We start from the raw sequence: 18,244 nt of genomic DNA, 5'->3' as shown, positions 1-18,244 counted from the left end.
TCCAACTAGCATGGAGAAGGACTCAGATTCTGGGGAGGTTTCCCAAGAGCAGGAGCCCTGGGAGGAGTTGGGACACTATGAGGACAAAAACTCCTTTAAACCTAGGCCAGTCACTGGTAGGACAAGGCCTAAGAAACAGGCTCTAGCCCCTTTAGGCACACACCTGCTGAGACGAATTGCAGATCAGGAGAAAGCCCAGGGAAAGCTGAAGCCTGCCCATTCCCCATACAGGCTTGGGCGTGGCTCCCACAGAGAAAGGCAGTTGGAGCAGTGCAAACCAGGAGGAGACAGGGCTGAGCTAGCAGAGGAAACAGACCTATGGCTAGGTGCTCCAGAAGTTAGGCAAGATAATGAAGTTGAAATGCAGGATTCAGAGGAATCTTTACCTGTAAACCAGCCAGACTGCCTGAGGCCGGAGGAAGCTATGGACATTGCACTGGAACTAATTGATGACTAGATGGATGAGAGTTAAGTTTTTCCTTTTATTTATTTTGCTTGGAAAAACTTTCAACTGTACAGAGTTTTGAAAGAAGGAACTGTGTGTTTGCTGGCTATTTGGGGAATTTAAGAGACCATTGAAGGGAAAGGCTGCCCTGCCTGAAAAGGACTTTGTATTGTGTTTTTTTTCTGATTTTGAAAGTTAAAGCCACTGATTGCTACAGTGGGGATTGTGGGGCAGAATCCACACAAGATCCAAAGGGTTGGGATTGCGGGGCCTTCAAGGCTGTTTTGATAGTGAATTCAGCAATTCCCCACCCCCACTAACTTACTAGGGTTGGTAGGGGAAGCCTGACTATATTTAGGCAGGCACAGTGAACTTTGCAGGGACAAGTTGGTTATTACATGGACTGTGGAATACTTACCAATTTTGGATGTTTGTTTGGTTTTTTTTTTGAAAGAAGCCAGTAAGGTAATTCCTGGACTTACCCTGAGGCAAAGGGTGTGGCCAGCCATGTGCTGACCCGGCAGCCAGAAGGACTGCAGGGCTACTAGCCGGAACAGGTGAACTGTTTGAGGGGTTTTTTTCCCCCCTTATTTTGGATACATGTTTGAACATTGGCTTAATTACCAAATAAAGCCTTCTTTATTTGAAGAGTGGCTGGACTGTAGTCTTAATGTGTTTGGGGAACTTTTGCTATTCTGACTATTATTTTCCCAGAACATTATTTTCCCAGCAGGGCTTTCACCTTTTGAGGGCACGCCAGAATCAGCGATTGCGCTCAGCCCGGTACTCGCCTCAGGACCCGGTACCGACTGCGCGACAAGGGTCAGGAAATACAGGTAGTTTTGCGTACTGTCCAACAGTAGGAACCTTTTGTTCTTCCAGTACAGTGATTTTTCTTGGTATGGAGAATAGTGTAGTGTTCTAGTAATAAGTGTCAAGAGAAGAATTCCTGTAGAAAAAGTTTCAGTACTGACTTTTCCTTTACAGAAAAAGAAACAAAAATGCTCAGGTTCTCCAGTGCCAAACAGAAAAAGGCAAAGAGCCGGGAGACATTTATTTCCCTAGTTTTACTACAATTCAACAGTAAAACATCCTCCATGCTGCTGAAAAAAAAAAAGCACTCTCCAATTTAAAGAAAATCTATTAAGCACAAGATTTTAAAAATTCCAAGATTCATGGTCTGAGAAAGACCATACAAGTAGAAAACTGTTTGTACATAAGCCTATAGAAATTAACAGTAAGTGATTCCGAACTGGGTAAACGTATCAACAGCTGGTAGATTGGAAAAGTTGTCAGACAACAGCAAGCATCTGAATTCCTCTGGGGTGAGTTCTGCATAGTTAACTGCTCTGAAAGGCTTATTTGAAGAAACAGATGAGAAAATTTGTATTTTAGGAGAGAAGATTTGAGTGTAATTACTTGACTATATAAACATCTGGAACTGATTTATTTCTGAGAAAGTTGCAACTAAACACCTTCTGAATTACCCCTGAGAAAACTGTAACAAGTTTCTTGCCAATATTTTGTTGTAAAGAGACCTTGCTTGGGAATCACACACATGGCATCAGTGTGAAAGGGAGCTGCCAAGGTATCTATGCACGTCACCAGAAGGTCCAGTAAAGTTGTTTTCACTTTCCTCCCTACCTTAGGAAATAAGAAACCTAGTGCCATAAATATTTTTGTGTGATTGACTTATTGAGGTGGTTCTATAATATCTACATTTGCTGTGATCACTGCTTTAAGTGTTGGACTATTTCTAGTCAATATTCCTGGTTTCTATCAGAATGTGAACACAAGAGAAGCACAAAGGGCCTTCAAGTTCCAGGTAATCTTACTTTAATGATGGACCCAACAAGGGCCATGTTTCGGAGTTTCCACCTTCATCAGAGGTCAGAAAGTCTTGTAGTTAAGTATAAAAGAGCAAAATACTGAAGTCACAATGAAAAACCTTTGCCCAAACTGGTGGAAAAGAAACACGCTCAGATTAACAGTTTGATCGGGTGCCAGAGAAAGCTAAGCAAAGAAAAAACAAGTGGGAAACTAGAGATGTTTCCAAACACAAACTTTTATTAAAAGCAGTGATTCAGTTCTGTAAATGTAAAATAGACTCAACGCTGCAGGCATTTCTGTACAGAAAACTGTACCTTCTTCAGGAATCTGTAAATAGATTAAACACATGAAGGGGCATTTTCAATAGGACATATAAGTCTAAGAGAGGATGTGTAAGTCTAAGAGTGGACATTTTGGGCAGGATGTCCACAAACTCAAGAGAACAAATGTTCATTTTCAAAGCTGCCAAATGTCTATCTTTTATTTTTGAAAATGACCAAGGTATAAGTTTTAGTCCTTAAGACACCTACCTTTTTTGTCCATTTTCAAAAATAAAAACATACATGTGAAAAACGCACAAAAGCAAGTTTTGTCGATGTACCCAACTACTTTGTCTGATCGCAGCAAAGAAATCCCCATCAGCTGAACTAGATTCGGAGATTCTCACTGTTTCAGCTGATGGGGATTCCCCCTTCCAGGATCAGTTGAGTAGCAGAGACCTACACCCCTCTTCCTGACATCCCCGGACCCCCCCAAACATTCCCTCCACATACCCCAACATTCCCCACACATCACCCCCACACCTTCGACATCAGGCAACACCTCTCCACATCACTCATCACTGATTGTCAAACACTACTAAAAAGAGGTGTATTTGTAGACAAGATTTAAATTTACACATTGAAAATTCTGCATGCAATAGAAGAGGGAGGTTATTCCAAAGAAACATTGCCCTTCTCTGTACCTTTTCTAATTCTGTTACATCTTTTTTGTTTATTCAAGTTTATTTAAAATATTTGATATAATTGCAATATCCAAATCCAATGCGATTTACAAAATTAAAGATAGAAAAAAAAAAAAAAAATTTAAATCAACAGGACATTAAAACCAATTATGACGTAAAAATACTGTTGAGAAGGAGGGGGAAAAATTGGATTAAATACAATTCCAAAATAAATGAAAAGGATGGGTAAGGAGACAAAAGGTTAGGGGACGATACTCACTTAATTTCTACTTAAGTGTTCCTTGTCCCGATAAGTTCCAGAAATAAGATAGTGTAATTATAAACAGCCAACTTTTTAGTAGGCCTTTGAACTTAGTAAGTAATTTTTCTTTTCTTAAATTGAGAGGAAGCAAGTTCCAAATTTGGGGTGCTGTAACAGAAAAGATCGTATCCCTCCTTGAATAAATAATTTTTAGTGAGGGAATTACCAGCAGGGATTTTTCTTCTGATCTAAGAGATTTTACAGGAGTGTATGGTATTAGAAATCTTTCTAAGAATGCTGAGGTTTTATTTACTAATATTTTATGTGTCAGTAGGCCTATTTTATAAGTAATTCTGTGGTTTACAGGTAACCAATGATTTTCCTTTAACAGTGGGGTTACATGATCAAATTTTTTCCTTTTCATGATAGTTTTTATTGCGGTGTTTTGGAGAATTTGTAGTCTTGGTGTTTCTTTTAAGGCAATCCCTTTGTATAGGGCGTTACAATAGTCAATTTTAGAGATGACTAGGGAATGTATTAAGATATTTAATGACAATTTATCGAGGAATGCGGACAGTGATCTAATTAATCTTAACCTGTAGAAACAAGTTCTTACCAATGAACTAATTTGGTCATGGTAACTAAGCTTTTGGTCTAATATGACCCCAATAATTTTTACCTTAGTAACTACTTTAAGATTGGTTGTGTTCATGGTTATATTAGCTCCTAATTTCTGACCCTCCCTGTATGGAAACAGCATAGTTTCTGTTTTGGATGTATTGAGAGCCAATTTATTATCGTGCAACCATTTTGATATTTTAGAAAGTTTTTAATTGATTGTTGTAATTTCTCCATTTGCATTAGTGTCTATAGGGTATAGCAATTGTACGTCATCTGCATATGCAAATGGTATAAACCCAATTGATTGACTGAGTGTTAAAAGTGGTGCCAAGAATATGTTAAATAATAGCGGAGATAAAATTGAACCTTGCGGAATCCCAAAGTTTGTTGAGGTTATCCTTGCCGAAGAGTTATTAAATGTGATTTGAGATTCAGCGACCAGAATTGTACAGAATTCTAATTCCGTTACATATTTTTTGAGATACAACAACCTGAATTTGAGGTGTGGCCGTACCATAGAGCAATACAAGAGCATTATAACGTTTTAATCTTTGTTTTCCATTCCTTTCCTGATAATTCCTAACATTCTATTTGCTTTCTCAGCCGCTGCCTCACATTGAGCCAAGAGTTTCAATGTATCCTTCAAAGATACCTAGATCATTTTCCTGGACATTAACGTCTAATGTGGAGCCTTCCATTCCTTAAATACCAAGGTGGCAATTCTATACACTGGTGCCAAGATTTATGTACCCCAATGCCTTGCACTTAGCGCCAGTAGCGTAGCTAAATAGCCAATTTTGAGTGCCAACCCTCCCTGGAGGAGTGCAACTGCATGAGTGCACAGTCAAGCCCTGCCTGCCTCCCACCTCTGGAGCTGGGATTGCAGCAGGTGGCGACTCACCCTTCCTTGGATGCTGTGCCACTGAGAGCGGGACTGGAGCTGCAGCCTGACCTGGTGCTACTACACGTGTTGTGAGAGAGATTGGGCAGGCCTTAACCAAGATTGGGCAGGCAAGGTCTTCCCATAGCTATATCCCTGCTTAGCACCAAGATTCTGTGAGTTGACATTGGGGCATTTAAAGTTAATGGCATTTATAGCTGTCGGCACCTAATTGTGCCCAGAAGAGCATGTAATTTATAGTATTCTATAAGCTATACATATCATAGTCCACCCAGGGCCGGATTAATTACTAGGCGAAGTAGGCACGTGCCTAGGGCCCGAAACTGTGAGGGGGGCCCGCTGAAGGAGGGCGACTCACCTTGCTATTTTTCAATGGCAATGCTCCCCCCCCCGCAGTAATGGCAACGGGCTCCCCGCCCGCCCGCAGCAACGGCAATGTGGCCAGATGTGTTACAGGAAGTTCCCGCGATGACTGCTTCTGCCGGTCCAGCCCCCTCCAACGTCACTTACTTGCTCTGGAAGAAGTGACATCGGAGGGGGCTGGACCGGCAGAAGCAGTCATCGCAGGACTTTCCTGTAACATATTCGGACGTGTTGGTGTTGCTGCGGGCGGGGGAGGGGGCCCATTGCCATTACTGAAGGGGGGGCCGTTGTTGGGGGGGCATTGCTGTTGCTGCGGGGGAGAGGCATTGCCGTTGCTGCGGGGGAGAGGCATTGCCGTGGGGGAAAAAGGAGGATGGAAGGGTGGTGGAGAAAGAGAAAGGGGGTAGGGTGATATGGAAGGGTGGTGGAAGGAAAGAAAGGGGCTGATGGAATTGGTGTGCAGGGGAAGGGGAGAAATATAAGGGGAAGAATACTGGATGGAATTGGGTTGAAGGGAGAGAAAGGGGGCAGATGCTGATGGAAGTGGGAGGAAGGGACAGAAGAGAGTGAAATGCCCGACCATGGGGATGTGGGAGAGGGAAGGTGAGGAGAGAGATGCCAGACCATTGGAGCAGGGAAGAGAAGATGATGGATGCCACACCAATGGGGGGCGGGGGGGGGGGGAGAAGAGATGGAAGGTAGAGGCAGACAATTTCTGGAAGAGGTACAGAAAGACAGAAGATGAAAAGAAGAGAGTGATAAGAAGATGAGGAGAGCAGAAACCAGAGAAGTCAAAAGGTAGAAAAAAATTTCTATTTATTTTTTTGCTTTAGGGGACATCACTGTTTGCTTTAGGAGACATCGCTGTTTCTGTGGTGTTGCATTGTATGCAGAATCCAGCTTCTTGGTGGTTTTATTTAACCTTTGTCTACGTATTTATATTTTATCCCCCCTCTTTTACAAAACTGTAGAGCATTTTTTAGCGCTGGTCGTGGCTAAAAACCATACTACAGTTTTGTAAAAGGGGGAGAGGTTAGTTTGTGATTACATATTCCATACTAGGCAAAGGTGTTTTCTGTGTTCTGTTTGTATGAAAGACATGGGTGGGGTAGGGGCGGGGCATGGGCAGGGCAGGGCTGGGGGGGCCCAGCGTACTTGGGTGCCTAGGGGCCCTTGAAGAATTAATCCTGCCCTGAGTTCACCCATGTTTATGTCCCCTTTCTCTTATATGTTAAACTCCAGATGTTTCATATACATCGCCCAGATATGCATGCCCAAATCTGTGTATGCTGCCAAGTTGCACATGCAAATTAATTGACTAACAAGCTTAACCATCAAAAACTGGGTGCTGACAGCCAATTATTGATGTTAATTGGCACCCAATTAAATTTGCTTGCACATCTGGCTGCATGCTATTCTATAAAGCAGGGTGCCTAACTCCCATGGAGCGTATCTCAAAAGGAGGCGTGACCATAAGCGTGTCAAGAGCACGTAATCTTTGAATATTGTCTCAGTATACAAAGCTTGTGCACTGGCATTCACACCTGGTTTCAGGTGTGTAAGTGTAAGTCTGGCGTTCCGAGTGCGCTCGCTTCTTTAGCTTACTCCTAACGTTTTTAGTCTTTCTTAGCCACACATACAAGCCACTAATTTTTAATACTATCGGTACTCCAGTCTTACTTGTCTACACTCTTAATCCGTGCAATAATACTAACTTAGTTTACACTATGTCTACTGCGAACAACAACATTCCAGTACATTGGGGAAATAGACCCATTAGACCTATTTCATATAAATCTTCTAAATCCGCTCCACAATCTATTCTTACAATCCCAACTCTACCTTTGGGCTCAAACGACCTTACACTAAAATCTCCTACCTCCTCTTACAGACACTCTTCTTCTAACAGTAAACCCCTAAAAATCGGCCTTATTAATTCAAGATCTATCAGAAACAAACATCACCTACTGAAAGATACAATCCTTCATCAAGACCTACAGATCTTATGCATTACAGAAACATGGCTTACTACCGGCGATGAGGCTTTTCTGTCTTATTGTTGTCCTCCCGACTTTGACTATTACTGGAACCATCGCCAGAATCGCAAAGGCGGTGGTGTAGCTGTTATTTTTCAAAAAAACCTAGTCAGGATTTGTGATCAATAACACCACTGTCGAATTTTTACATGTTCAAACTAATCAGAACCCAAAAATTGATCTCCTTTTACTTTACATTCCCCCCCCCCCTTTTGATCATACTAAGCTACTTTCCCTTCATAACTTATTATTTGATTTTTGTTCTGCTTCTACCTGCCCCATTATTATGGGGACTTCAATATTCATTTTGATAACCCTAATAATTCACTTACAACTGACATGTTACATTTCATCAAGACTTTAGATCTGGTAACTCATATTAGGGAACCTACTCATTCTTCAAAGCATACACTTGATATGATTATTACATCCAAATCTCAACTTTTATCCTACTCAGTACCCCTTATTTCCCCTGTACCATGGTCAGACCATTACTTCATCTCTTTCAATTGCCATTACTCACGTTCTTTAGATATAAAAACTCTCTCTGAACCTTTAAAAAATATTACATTTAGAGACCTCTCAAAATTAGAAACTAACGATATCATTCCTTTTTTCAGTTCCTCCAAAATCATTCCTAATTTTGAATCTATTGATGATCTATTACTCTACTGGAATTCCTCATTAGAATCTTTCTTGAATGACAAAGCTCCTACAATCTCAAAAACTATTCCTTCCCGCAAATTGCGTAATCCATGGTACTCAGATGAATTATCTCTTTTAAAAACACAACTCCGATCTCTAGAAAGAAAATGGCGTCTATCTAAAACACCCATAAACCTTCAGCGATATAGAGAACAGGCACACTTTTATAAAACAAAAATTAATGAAGCAAAAAAACACTTTTACTCAAAAAAAATCCTTAAGGCTAAAAATAGCTCGGAATTATTTTCTATTCTCAAATCCATTACTCCAGAGTTTAAAAATAAAAATAATAATTTGGAATTTGTTCCCAAAGCTCAAGATTTGGCCGATTATTTTTGTGAGAAAATTGTTCTCATACGAAAAACGTTTATTACAAACAATCTTGATGAGCCCATATCCAGTAACTCTTATTCTTCCATACCTATGTCCAAATGTACAAATTTTACAATTCCATCTTTAAAAGACATAGAAGGAGTATTTCAAAGAATTAAAATAAAAAGTTCACGTTCCGAACTAATACACCCATTTTACCTGAAAAATTTTTTTGCTTGCTTCGGCCCCTTCATACATTTACTCATTAAAAATAGTTTACTTACAGCCACTGTCCCTATCTATTGGAAAAAAGCTATAGTTACACCGATACTAAAAAATCATAATCTTAACCGTGAAAACGTATCCAACTATCGCCCTATCTCTAATTTACCCTTTTTAGCAAAAATCACCGAAAAACTGGTTTTCGAACAGCTTTCTGATTTTATTGAATCTACAAACGCAGTGCATCCTAATCAAACGGGATTTCGTAAACACCACAATACAGAATACTCCTTGTTAGGCCTTATAACTAATATTCATTATTTTTTGGATCATCACAAATCGGTCTCTCTATTTTCTTTAGATCTATCTGCGGCTTTTGATACTATTGATCACGCTCCATTACTTAATCGTTTGGAATCCTTTGGCATTGGTGGAAAGGTTCTAAACTGGTTTGCTTCTTTTCTTTCTAATCGATCTTCCACGGTCATAGTTAAAGATGATCACTCTACTTCTTATTCTTCTTCTTTTGGAATTCCTCAGGGATCTATCTTGTCACCTCTTCTATTTAACATTTTTCTGTCTCCTCTACTTACTATCTGTCAATCCTTGGGCTTTACCTCATTTTCCTACGCTGATGATATTCAACTTCTTCATTCATTTGACCCTGAAAATGATGAAGAAATCAAATCAATCAATACCAAACTGGACACAATAAAAAACTGGCTTAGTCTTAACAAATTGTCATTAAACCTACAGAAAACTCAATCTATGTTCTTCACGTGGAGAAAAGATATCCTTCCAACTTCTTCATTTGCAATTGATAACACCCCTATTGAATCAGTATCTAAGCTGAAAATTCTAGGTGTAATTATTGACACTAACCTCTCTTTTCATGACCATATCAGTCACATTGTTAAGTCCTGTTTTTATAAACTCCGACTGATTCGATCTATTTCAGCTTTCTTAGAACCCAAATCTATCAATATTCTTATTCATTCCATGATCATCTCTAGATTAGATTACTGTAACTCTCTATTATTTAATATACCGCAAAAAGAAAAGAAGAGACTTCAAATAATACAAAATACAGCAGTAAAACTTATTCACAAAGCAAAAAAATATGACCATGTAACACCATTATTAATTAAGTCTCATTGGTTGCCCATCAATCATCGAATTACCTTTAAAATAGCATTTCTGGTATTCAAAATACTATTATTTAATGAACCGCAATTTTTATCTAGGATGATCACTCCGCATCATTCATCTCGTTCTCTCCGATCATCATCTCAAGGTTTACTATCGGTCCCATCCCTAAAAATTGTGGGAACAAGGAGAAATGAAATGTTCTCTGTTTTAGCTCCTCAAACCTGGAATGCTTTACCACTTTATATTAGACAGGAAAAAGACCTTCTCTCTTTTAAAAAACTTTTAAAAACATTTTTATTTAACGACGCTTTTAATAACTAAACGACTAAACTAATGTGTATCTCTTTTTAAAATTACTTCCCCCTTCCCTATGTTTTTTATCCTTTTATGTTTTTTTCTTGCTTAAAATATTGTAACTTTTCCCTTTTTGTATCATGTTTGTCACTAAGCCACATGTGAAAAGAAACTCTTTAGCACTTTGACTTTTTACTTGTCTCTTAATAATACTTGTCTAACACATTGTCTTAAAATTGTTTTAAAAATCTGTTTGTTTTCTTTTACTTTATTTTAATATTGTTCATCGCTTAGAATGTTATTAATAGGCGATTTATCAAATAAATTTGAACTTGAACTTGATCATGTGAATTTGCATTAAATGTGATCCTATATAGGGTGTGCGTTTTGTATTAAATCTTGCTTAATGCCAATATTTTCCAGCACCCATTTTTTAGCTTGATTTATGAAATTTGTCTCTAAGTAATTTTGGCGCATATGTTATCCAATAATGCTTAGCACTTATGTGTATAAATGCCAATTAGTGATGCCAATCATGTACAAAAGTGTTATATTCAATAACCTGCACACACAGCTGGCACATTTTTTAGGCATCGATTTAAAGAACTGTCTTTTAAAGTAAATTACAACATTAATGAGCTTCCAGTCCAATAAAATTAATCAACAAATTAAAATAAAAACATGCACAGCAATAAAAAATCCCATATAAATTAATTAACCTCTTCCCAATTTACTCTAAATAGCCCACCAAACCATGCTGCAATCCTTCCGCCATTAAACATGTACCGTAATAACTAAATCATTAAAAGTTTTATGAATACTGAAATTTGAGGCCAGTCTGATTTGTTTTGGGAGCTGCTTCCAAAAACTACGGTGCTTGACAAAAAAAAAAAAAAAAAGTAATTCCATTCCTTCAAGTTTCTAAGTTGCTTTATAGAAAACATATCCAGCAAAGCTTCCTCCTAGAGAACACAGGGGCAAAATTTGTCCCCATCTCCATGGAATCTCAATATCCCCATCCCGTCCCCGTGAGTTCTATCCCTGTCCCATTCCTGCAAGCTCTGCCTTAACCACACAAGCCTCAAACACTTATGATTTTAAAATGCTTGAGGCTTCTGCAGATGAGGACAGAGCTTGCAGGAATGGGGCAAGGACAGGGATAGAGAGATATCCTGCGGGGACGGGGAAAATTTGTCCCCATGTCATTCTCCAAGATGGGCATGTGGAGAGCAACCAGCATGGAGCAGGGAAGGGAAAGGTCTTTGCAGTAGAAGGCAAGTTACATTCTTTAAAAATAAAAGCTCCTTGGGGGACAGGAAAAATTTGACTAAAGGGTGTTAAAACCTATTGAGCGTTTAAGGACTGAATCTATATTTAGCGCTTAAAAATACTGATGCTAATCATGATGCTTAGCCTGATTCTATAAAAGCTGTGCACCATATATAGAATCATGTTTAGCAGCCATACACAGCATAACATTTAGGTGCACCCATTTAAGCTAAGGAAAACCAGGTCTAAAAACCTGCACCTAAGTTGCATGTGAACTGGACATATTCTATAACAGTGCACATAACTTTTAGGCACACCCACAATCCACTCATGCTCCTCCCCTGGCCATGCCCCATTTTAAGATTTACCCACTAGAAGTAGATGGTCTGCTCATGCTTAAAGAGCAGCAACCTTTTAAAAAAAATATTTTAGCTATTAACTTTAACCCAGCGAGCCCGTGTTTTTAACCCGCTTTAAACCTGCAGGTTAAAACCACGGGCTCGCACTGCGGGAAAAGGCTGGGGCAGAAGTAGGGCAACGCTTGGGCCAGAGAGCAGGTGAGTCAGGGGCAGAGAGCGCAGGAGATTCAGGGCAGAGCAGGGCAGCAGGAAAATCACAGCAGAGAGTCAGGGCAGAGAGCAGGAGATTCGGGGAAGGGCAGCAGGAGAATCGCAGCAGAGTAGGGGCAGAAGATAGCAGGGCAGCAAGAGAGCAGGAGATGCAGTCAGAAACAATGTGAGTGACTGGTCCCCAGCAGCTTGTTTGTTGATCGGCTAGTCCAGTCGGTGTTGCAGGTTTTTTTTTTTTTTTTTTTTTGTGAATCGTTGCCTGCCTACATTTGAATGCTGTTCCCTCATTTGTATGCGTGGATTGGAGGATGATGGGACAGAGGTTAGTGAATCGGATTGGAGGGAAATCGGGTCGCAAAGGGGTCGCTAAGTGGTCGGAACTTGATTGGTGGGCTTAGTGAATCTAGCCCTTACTGCAAAACGTTTTAATGCATTTTCTGGTAATTTGCCAGTTTGTACATGCTCATAATCACGTTATTTTGTAAAATATTATGGGGAGGGGTTGTGTCATGGGTAGGGAATGGACGTGTTACCATTATCTAGTTTGGTGCAGATTCTATAAATGGTGACTAAGCACAGCTACACTGAAGGCACCGTTCGATACGGTTGTCAATTAATCTCTAGGTGTCATTTATAGAATCATGCCTAGCGGTACCTAATGTAGGCAAGGCATCCTATACAAATCAGATCTTCAGTGTGTTTGCACAAGCATATGCTAACTGGATAATACCGACTTAATGTGGGAGCATTTAGCACCTATATAATTAGAAGGTGATAAGTGTTCCTACATAATATTTTTGCAAGACCTGCATGCCAATGGAAAAATTAGAGTATAACATAAAAATATGAGTAACCATACTGGGACAGATCAAAGGTCCATCAAGCCCAGTATCCTGTTTCCAACCACTCATAAGTACCTGGTGAGATCCCAAGTAGTAAAACAGATTTTATGCTGCTTATCCTAGTAATAAGCAGTGGCTTTTCCTACATTCATCTTAATAATGGCTTATGGACTTTTGTTTTAGGAAACTATCCAAACCTTTTTTTAAACCTTGCTAAGCTAATTGCTTTCACCACATTGTCTAGAAAGAAATTCCAAAGTTTAATTACACGTTGAGTGAAGAAATATTTTCTCCAGGTTGTTTTAAATCTATTTTGAAGGAATGATAGATATATATTAGAAGTTAATATGGTAAATTTAAATGTATTGACTATTTTAATATATTATTATATATTTATGGTATTTCTTCAATAAAATGTTATAAATGAAATAAAAAGAATGAAGGCGGGAAGGGTAGGGGGAAGGGGAAGGGATCAAGGGGGGTATAGAAAGGAATGAATTAGGTATATGGAAATATATTTTGGAAGAATGGTAAAAATATGTATGGAAATATTATTATTGTGAATTTCATTGTAATGAATATCTCTTTGTAACATATTATTGTATATTTATTTGATTTCTTCAATAAAATGTTATAAATTAAATCTACTTAGTAGTTTCATCCCATACCCCTTAGTCCTAGTATTTTATAGACCTCCATCATATCTCCCCTGAGGGCTCATTCAAAAGCAAAGGTTCTAGACTTTTAAAAAACTAACTTTGTTCGGATGGGAGATTATGTCAAGGAATTGTTGTCTGAATGGGAACGTTTAGAAGGAATAGAAATGTAGTGGGCAAAACTGAAAGGAGTAATTGTAAGAACCACAAATCTTTATGTGAGGCAAGTAAGTAAAAGAGGAAAAGAAGGCCACTTTGGTTCTCAAAAGTAGTAGCTGAGAAGGTAAGGAATAAGAGGATAGCTTTCATAAATTACAAAAGATTGCAGAAAGAGGAAGACAGGCAAAAATATCAGAAAATGTTAAGAGAGGCTGGTCGTTTAGTCAGGAAAGCAAAGATGTAAATGGAAGAAAAAAAATAGCTGACGGTAAAACGGGGAAACGACTTTTTTAGATATATTAGTGATAGGAAGAAGTGCAAAAGTGGCATTGTGAGACTCAAAGGAGAAGGGGAGAAATATACTGATAAAGAAAAGGCTGAATTAATTAAAAAATATTTCTGTTCTGTGTTCACAGCTGAAGCGCAAGGAATGGGACTGCAGAAAACAAACATGAATAGGAAATTGGAAGACTGGGCATCCAGATGGCAGATGAAATTTAATGTAGACAAATGCAAAGTAATGCATATTGGGAAGAATAACCTGAATCACAGTTACTGGTTGCTAGGGTCCACCTTGGAAATTAGTGCCCCAAAAAGGATCTGGATATCATCTTAGACAATACGATGAAACCTTCCACCCAATGTGCAGCGGCAGCCATAAAAAGCAAACTGGATGCTAGGAATTATTTAAAAAGGGATGGTTAACAAGACTAAGAATGTTATAATGCCCCTGTATCACTCCATGGTGTGACCTCATCTGGAGCATTGTGTTCAATTCTGGTCTCCTTATTTCAAGAAAGATTACAGTGGCATTAGAAAAGGTTCAAAAAAAGAGCGGCCAAGATGATAAAGGGCATGGAACTCCTCTCGTATGAGGAAAGACTAAAACAGTTAGGACTGTTCAATTTGGAAAAGAGACGGCAAAAGGGGGAGATATAATTGAAGTCTACAAAATCCTGAGTGGAGTAGAACAGATACAAGTGGATCGATTTTTTTACTGCATCAAGATTTACAAAGACTAGAGGACACTCAAAGTTAGAGAGAAATACTTTTAAAACCAATAGGAGGAAATTTTTTTCACTCAGAGAATAGTTAAGCTCTGGAACGCGTTGCCAGAGGATGTGGTAAGAGCGGATAGCGTAGCTGGTTTTAAGAAAGATTTGGACAAGTTCCTGGAGGAAAAGTCCATAGTCTGTTATTGAGAAAGACATGGGGGAAGCCACTGCTTGCCCTGGATTGGTAGCATGGAATATTGCTACTCCTTGCGTTTTGGCCAGGCACTAGTGACCTGGATTGGCCACCATGAAAACGGGCTACTGGGTTTGATGGATCATTGGTCTGACCCAGTAAGGGTATTCTTATGTTCTTATAGGATGGAGGAGTGGTAGACCCTGATCGATTTTTAGAGAGTTGTGTTCATGAAGAAAGAGCTAGCTAAAATAAAGGTAGACAAAGCAATAGGGCTGAATGGTATACATGAGGGTGCTGAAAATTCCTTAGGGAAATTCTGGTGGCTTCGCAGACTGACATTTTCAATGAGTCTGTAAAGTCAGGAGTGGTACCGGAGGACTGGAGAAGGGCGGATGTTGTCCCTCTCCACAAAAGTGGAAGTAAGGAAGAAGTAGGGAATTACTGTTCTGTAAATTAATTGAAACTTTTAAAACAGAGAATGTAGTTTCTGGAATCCAGTGGATGTCAGGAGACAACATGGATTCACTAGAGGTAGGTCTTGTCAAACAAATCTGATCAATTTCTTTGACTGGCCGACCAGTGAATTCGATTGAGGGAGTTCACTAGATGCAGTATATTTAGATTTTAGCAAAGGCCTTTGACAGTGTTCCACACAGATGTCTAATAAATAAACTGAGTGCCCTCGGGATGGGTCCTAAAGTTATGGGCTGGGTCAATAACTGGTTGAGTGGAAGACAACAAAGGGTAGTGATCAATGGAGATCGCTCTGTGGAAAGGGATGTTACCAGTGGTGTGCTTCAAGGTTCTGTTCTTTTTAACATTTTTATAAATATTTTCTAAGAGAGATAGCTGAAGGGCTGTCTGGTAAGGCTTGCCTCTTTGTGGATGATACCAAGATCAGCAATAGTGTAGACTAGAGAATGACATGGGGACAATTTCTTCCCCGTTCCTGCAGGAACTCAATTTCCCTGTCCCGTGAGTTTTGTCGCTGCTCCTGTCCCATTCCTGTAAATTCTGCTTTAATCATACAAACCTCAAATACTTATAATTTTAAAGTTTGAGGCTTGTACAGAGCTTGCAGGAATGGGGCTGGGGCAGGAAAAGAACTCACCAGGATGGGACGGGAATATGAATTCCCATGGGGACGGGGAAAAATTTGTCCCTTTGTCATTCTCTAGTGTAGACACTCCTAATGAAGGAGAGCGTGGTGTAGTTGTTAGAGCTACAGCTTCAGTACCCTGAGGTTGTGGGTTCAAACCCCACGCTGCTCCATATGACCCTGAGCTGTCACTTAATCCTCCACTGCCCCAGGTACATTACATAGATTTGTGAGCCTGCTGGGACAGATAGGGAAAATGCTTGAGTACCTGCTATGTAATCTGTTCTGAGTTCCTTTAGGATGTTCTGAGTTCCTTTGGGAGGACAAGCTAAAAAATTGAGTAAATAAATGTTTTCAGAATCTGGGTGAAAGCTAGGGATCAGAGAGATGGCAAAGGGATCTCTTAATATATGAGTGCTTTTAATCATCTACAGGGGGAGCTTCTGAGAAGAGTATCCATAGAGTCAATGATCGCTATGCATGAGGTATGAATGCCAGAACCAGTGGTTAGTGCAGAGGAGATTCATTCGGTTCATAGACAGTAACGTGGAAGACAACTGAGCACAAGACGGAGGTGTGCGCCGAAGAAAAAGACTGTTTTTAGGGGCTGTGACGGGGGTTTTGTTGGGGAGCCCCCACACTTTACTTAATACATATCGTGGCGGCGTTGTGGGGGGTTGTAACCCCCCACATTTTAGTGAAAACATGTTTTCCCTAAAAACAGGGATAAAGTTAAGTTTTCAGTAAAATGTGGGGGGTTACAACCCCCACAATGCAGCGCAAACTGTATTAAGTAAAGTGTGGGGGGGTTCCCCCCCCACACCCCGGTCGTAGCCCCTAAAAACAGTCTTTTTCTTTGGTGCGCGCCTCCGCGCTGCGCTGTTGTCTGCTCGCGCCTTTGTCCCGGCGCGCTTTTGACCTGACACCGATTCATTCTGTTTCCTGGGAGCATGTTCCTTGTTAAATCACATTATCTGGTTCATAGATGAAGGATATGTTGGGCAACAGGTTTATTGAAATTGACAAATGCAATAATTGGATAAAGTTCTTTTAAATGTCACTAACATTCTCATTACTTTTTAGAAACTTGTACTGCACAAACCAACTTTCTTTTCTAAACAGAATTTACAAAGTTAAAGTTATGTAATTATGAGGTATATACACACCTTGGATGCTGATAGCAACTCTGACCCATGTACCTTTCAAATTTCACACACTCTTGCAAGACTTTATGTTTTAGTCAAACAATTTGAAAAACCTTATAAACTTCAAACCATTTTGAAGGAATATCTAAAACATTGGAAGCATATCTGAAACTACTATCAAAAAAAGAAGTGTTTCCATGACATGTCAAAACAAGTGTACTGAAATCTGAAGAAGCACCCTTAAGGTATCAAAAGCTCAGATTGTACGGCACCTTTTAAAGAACCCAGAAAATGTTATCACAGATACTAATTTTCTCCTGTACCAAGAACATGTTATGGGCTTGTTTAAAAATTCTGACAGAAACTTTTCCAAGACCTATTCATGCCGTTTATTCACTTTCCTTCATTGGACCATCAGGATGGAATAAACTTTTCCTCATTCATGTAACTGTTTCCCCCTTCACTTAATATTAATCTTTCTATTACAGGAAATATCAGTAAAAAGAAAACAGCAACATAATTTATCAGACCAAACTGAATCTTGTGACACAATCTACACAGGATTCTTCCTCAATCAAAACTTCACCTTAGGTAACAAACCAGATAGTTTTTACAGCCAGTTTTCTTTTACTCATTAACCCTAATTAGCACTTCATCCTCTAGCAAAAAACTCACCTTGCAGGAATCAGTATTGGAAACTGCAGTGCAGAGGGTTTTTCCTGTGTCCTTAGTCCTTTTAATGAAACATGCTTAAAACACCTTCTGGAAACTGACACAGATGTGTCCAGGATTCTTAATACAATGAAGATTCACCTTCCATAGCCAAACTCCTGTTGTCAATAAGTTCCTGGAATTATTTGGAAGCTTGTCTTTGTGATAATATGAACAGAGTGATATCTATAAACCCCTCCTTCTTTCTTTCCCTGCCTGTGCTAGTTAAAAAAAAAAATAAAATAAAAAGAGAAGAACAAAGATCAGGAACATAAGTACCTTCTCCATAACAAAACAGAAAAAAAGTTAGGTCCTGTTCCTTAACTATTTGTCAGTCCCAAACATGCACTCCACCCTCTTTTGAAGGGAAAAAAAAATATCCTAAGAGACATTGATGATCCACTGGGCAGCAGCTGTCCTTACATATTAACAGTAATTTCACAATTACTAACTAAACTTACAGAACAAAACTTACAGTTTATGGAGATAGATTTTAAAAATAATTTTTTCTATGATTAGA

The 18,244-nt window shown here is 39.3% G+C and overlaps 1 protein-coding gene across 1 annotated transcript in view; it reads right to left on the bottom strand.

The window, feature by feature from the left end:
* The window catches only part of SCARA5 (scavenger receptor class A member 5), a 426,171-nt gene extending 408,188 nt beyond the window's left edge, over nucleotides 1-17,983 (bottom strand). The window contains exon 1 of the mRNA XM_033939637.1: nucleotides 17,689-17,983. The gene's annotated coding sequence lies outside the window, so the exon portion shown is untranslated. The remainder of the gene's footprint in view (nucleotides 1-17,688) is intronic.
* Nucleotides 17,984-18,244: the final 261 nt, after the last annotated feature.

Source organism: Geotrypetes seraphini, chromosome 3 (genome assembly GCF_902459505.1).
Source record: "Geotrypetes seraphini chromosome 3, aGeoSer1.1, whole genome shotgun sequence".
In the NCBI taxonomy this organism is placed as follows: Eukaryota; Metazoa; Chordata; class Amphibia; order Gymnophiona; family Dermophiidae; genus Geotrypetes; species Geotrypetes seraphini.
This window is presented reverse-complemented; position numbering and strand designations above follow the sequence as displayed.